This window comes from Sorex araneus, chromosome 6 (assembly GCF_027595985.1).
Source record: "Sorex araneus isolate mSorAra2 chromosome 6, mSorAra2.pri, whole genome shotgun sequence".
NCBI lineage: Eukaryota > Metazoa > Chordata > Mammalia > Eulipotyphla > Soricidae > Sorex > Sorex araneus.
This window is the reverse complement of record NC_073307.1, coordinates 9,328,115-9,332,485: the sequence shown is the minus strand read 5'-3', so window position 1 is coordinate 9,332,485 and position 4,371 is coordinate 9,328,115. Positions and strand designations below refer to the sequence as shown.

The window sequence follows — 4,371 nt, the reverse complement described above, 5'->3', positions numbered from 1 at the left end:
AAAAGAGAAAATCACCGTCCTAATATGCGGTCCAATACAAAATCTATATATTTTTGAGGCTCTGGAGAGATAGTTCGGCAGATAAGTCACTTGACTTGCATGAGGCTATTCCCGGGCTCAATTCCCAGCACTGCATATGGTCACCCGAGCTCTGCCAGGAGTGATCCCTGAGTACAGAGCCAGGAGCAAACCCTGAGCAACGCCAGATGTGGGCCCAAACCAACCAAACAAGCACAACATACTTATACATACACACACATACTGTTTATACTGTTTGTATGTGTATATGTATATATATATATACACACACACATATATATCTTCTAAGTAAAATTCCAGATTTTTAAACGTATTTATCCTTTAGTATACAATAGGCAGTTGATAGCAGCAGTTGGATAACTGAGTATTTACATTTATCTTAAATGTAACACTGTAGCACTCTCATCCTAATGTTCATCGATTTGCTCGAGCGGGCACCAGTAATGTCTCTACTGTGAGACTTGTTGTTACTGTTTTTGGCATAGTGAATACGCCTCGGGTAGCTTGCCAGACTCTGCTGTGTGGGCAAGGTACTGACAGTAGTTTGCCGAGCTCTCTGAGAGGGGCGCAGGAATCGAACCCGGGTTGGCTGCATGCAAGGCAAATGCCCTACCCTCTGTGCTATCACTCTTAAATACTAAACTAAAATGCATTTGCTTGGAAATGTTAAGTTTTAAATTATGTATTTTCAATTATTATTGGTAGTAAATTTAATATCCTACTGGCAGAGGATTTGGAGACTTAGCTGTTAGAAAACAGCCTGCATAAGTGTATCAAAATATAATCTATATTTTTGCTTACTCTCATAGTCAGAGATGCATTTTTCAGAGGTGTTACATAATATAGAATGATCACGTAGGTTTGTAGAAGAACAATAAATTAAATAGACGCAGGATTGCACATCAAACCATGGATTTGACATGCATATCCACTAAAATATTACCAAATAATCAAGGTAGTCAGCACAAACTTCATGATTTAAGCACATTGCTCTTCTCTGTAATTTCTTAATTACTAAGATAAGCAATTAGAAAAATCACTAAGTCATTTAGAATTTAGGTGTCTCATTATAAGTTCTATCAATACTACTAATGGAAATTACACTGAAGTGAAATAGCATAGTTTACCCAGCAAAACCATGGCTCATTTTAATTGAACTACATGTGCAAGAAGGCAAATTAGTCCATAAAGAAAGAGATAAATTAATATGTATGCATGTTTTTTCCCATTGCAAAGATGTTTCTATCATTCATGCTATATAAGAATAGAAACATTTAAATAGTGATAGACAATCTAGAATTTTGAAAGTATAACTGATATAGTATCTTGGCAGATTGTGCCTATTTTAATTCAATAAATAGTCCTTTTTCCATAATGTAGAAACTCTCCATAAATATTTTTCCCCATGACCTATTACATTTGCCTACTTTGTTTGCCCAAGAGTTGTAACACAGTTGTTTTGGGCGTTCTATGTTCCAACACCAATTCCCCGATAGGTGGGTCTTCCCTCCACCAAATGTCCTGTTTCCTACCTACCACCCAGCTGGCCCCCTTTCAGATACAATCAAATTTACTTCAGATTATTTGTTACAACACGCAGGCAAGTGGCATGATCAAATCATAGATCAATGAGTCTGTTTGTGATAGATGTTCTGTCTCAGAAGGATGCTATTAAGCCACGGCTGGAGGATCTGCTGTGCTGATTAGTGCTTGCTGAGCCTTTGGTGTTAATGTCAAGGCTCACTGAACTTTGGGGCTTCCAGGCAACGTCCCCATCAGATTTTCTGTGATCCAGCTGGGCTGACAACAGAACCTCGTTAAACTGCCAAACCACCAAATTGGCTCAGATCTATAGCGAGTGAACTGCACCGCCACGTACCTCAATTCTTCCCAATACTGGGATGCTTCTCCTCTCTCAGCAGCCCTGAGCAACGGCGTTCAAGATCTTGCCCTTAAGCAGTGGGCAAGTGACTGAAAGGAAGGGGCTGGGTGGAGAGCAAAGGGCCAAATTTAGAAGATTTAATTTAGGGAAAGGGAAAGGAAGGACAGGGCAGCTCCCAGATGATGGGGAAGGTCTCCTAAAGCAAGATTCCCAAGGAAGACACAAGCCCTTTCCCCTTTAATACCCTCTCAACCAAGATGGGCGCATCGCACTTCTCTCTTAGATTCCAAAACCGTGGGTCTTAAAACAGAGAGGGGGATGCTGAGTTGATTATCTTCTGGTGTTCAGCTCTGGCAGGGCCTGGGTCATCTAGTTAATCAGACACAACCTAGGTCGCCCTTTGACAACCCAAATAGATGATGCCCTTTCTTTAGGGTCTTGTCCCTAATCTCGCCCTGCCTGTCCCCCATCCATCATTTGGGGCAGTTTCTCACTCCAGCAGCTGGAGTTCTTTCTCCAACAACATGCATGGTCCGGTGCCTGGGGAATGAATGAGCATCCTTCAGCCTCTCTCCACAGAGATCTGGGTCCCTAGTTGACAGGCCAAAAAAGGTGACAGTAAGACTTTGAATTCAGAGACTTCTTACAGCAATGCACTGGGACTGTGAGCTGGGCTATGTAATTTCTGGCAGAATTTTCCTTGGACTTTATACAGAAATAAACCGCGTCCGCGCGGTTTTGGATTTTAAACTTTTTACAATTAACATTTATAATTGTCAGCAATGTGAAACGGTTCCTTTTAAACAGGTCTAACTTGGGTGGGAAACTCCAAATAATAACAGTAAGTTTTTATTGAAATTTTGAAGGTTTTTAACGTAGCAGCCACCTCTCTAGACTGTGAACTAAGCAAAAGCCCCACGCTGGCCGACACGGCGTGGCGTACACCATACTATGAGTCTCGGGAAGGGGGATGAGGGGGAAAAAGAAAAAAAAAAAAGGGAAAAGGAAAAAGGAAAAAAGAGAGAGAGAGTTATGTACTTGGTTATGTACTTGTAGCAGTGGGGCTACAAATCTCTTCATTTCCAGCAATGAAAAACTAATTATCAAATGTAGTAGGTCTGTCTCTCTTGGTTGGAAACTCCAACAACTATAGTGAGTTTTGTGTTGAATTATGGAATGTAATCAAGGTAAAGAAAAAATGAAGTGAAATTCATTAGTTATGCAGTAGGGGGTAGGGGGTGGGGGCGGGGGGTATACTGGGGTTTCTGGTGGTGGAATATGGGCACTGGTGAAGGGATGGGTGTTTGAATATTGTATAACTGACATATAAACCTGAGAACTTTGTAACTTTCCACATGGTGATTTAATAAAAAGTTTAAAAAAAAAAGGTGACAGTGGTCTAAGGGTGAGTAGAACCCCCTCCCAAGACCTAAGATGCCAAATGTCAGTAACTTTCTGTTTCCCATGATTAGAGCTAAGAGTTATTGCCAGCTCTTGCAACCTCTGAACTAGAACTGGAATCCATTGACCTAAGTAAGACCTTTACAGGAAGTCACGTTAGGCTAATGATGGTCTCACTCTTAAAAGGAGCTGGAATCATCCATGTCATTCATACAGCTGCTGAGTGAAAGTCTCCCAGCCACTGCACTGTTCCACTGTAGCATCTTGTCACCCTGCTGTGATGTGTGAAGGGGCATCATTTTCCAGGTCATCATGATGAAGAAAAGCAGCAAAAGAAGTAAGTTAAGTAAACTAAGGCCCCTTGTAAGTTTTACTACTGCCTAGTAATCTAGGTCTAGTATTGGTCACACAATTTTTTTTTCTTCTTTTTCTCACCTGGCTGTGCTCTCGGATCACTCTTGGGTCTCTGATCAGGGGTCCATATGTGGTATAGTGCCAGAGATCGGACCCCGGTTGGCTGCATGCAAAGCAAGCAATTTATAAGCACTCTACTATCTTTCTGGTCTCATTCAATAATTTTTAAATAATCTTCTCATTTCTAATACAGCCATATAGATCTAAACTATGTATGTGTTTTTATCTTGCTAGCTAGCTAAAGCATTCTAAATAACAGAGATATATAGGCATCTATACAGCTATTTTATAATACAGTCATATTATTTTTTTAATTTTATTGAAAAATATGGGACGCTTCAAGAATTTGCATGTCACCCTTGTGTAGGGGCCATGCAAATCTTCTCTGTGTCAATTTTAGCATATATGCTGCCAAAGTGAGCACAATGTAGCAATAATATTAATTTTAAGTCATCTGTTTCTCCATTGTGTGTGTTGGGGGACGGGTGGTCTTTGGTGAAAATAAGAAAGCTCTTCTTAAGATGAAACTCAAATTACAGGGACTACTTAGAACAGCAGGTAAGGTACTTGCCTTATAGGCAGCCGACCCAGATTCAATCTCTGGCACCTCATATGGTCCCCCAAGCCCCACCAGG

General features: G+C 40.8%; 1 non-coding gene across 1 annotated transcript; it reads right to left on the bottom strand.

Annotated features, from left to right (window-relative positions):
- Positions 1 to 4,058: 4,058 nt before the first annotated feature.
- On the bottom strand, positions 4,059 to 4,160 carry LOC129406208 (U6 spliceosomal RNA). Its single transcript, XR_008630871.1, has one exon. It is a non-coding gene; the product is annotated as a U6 spliceosomal RNA (small nuclear RNA).
- Positions 4,161 to 4,371: the final 211 nt, after the last annotated feature.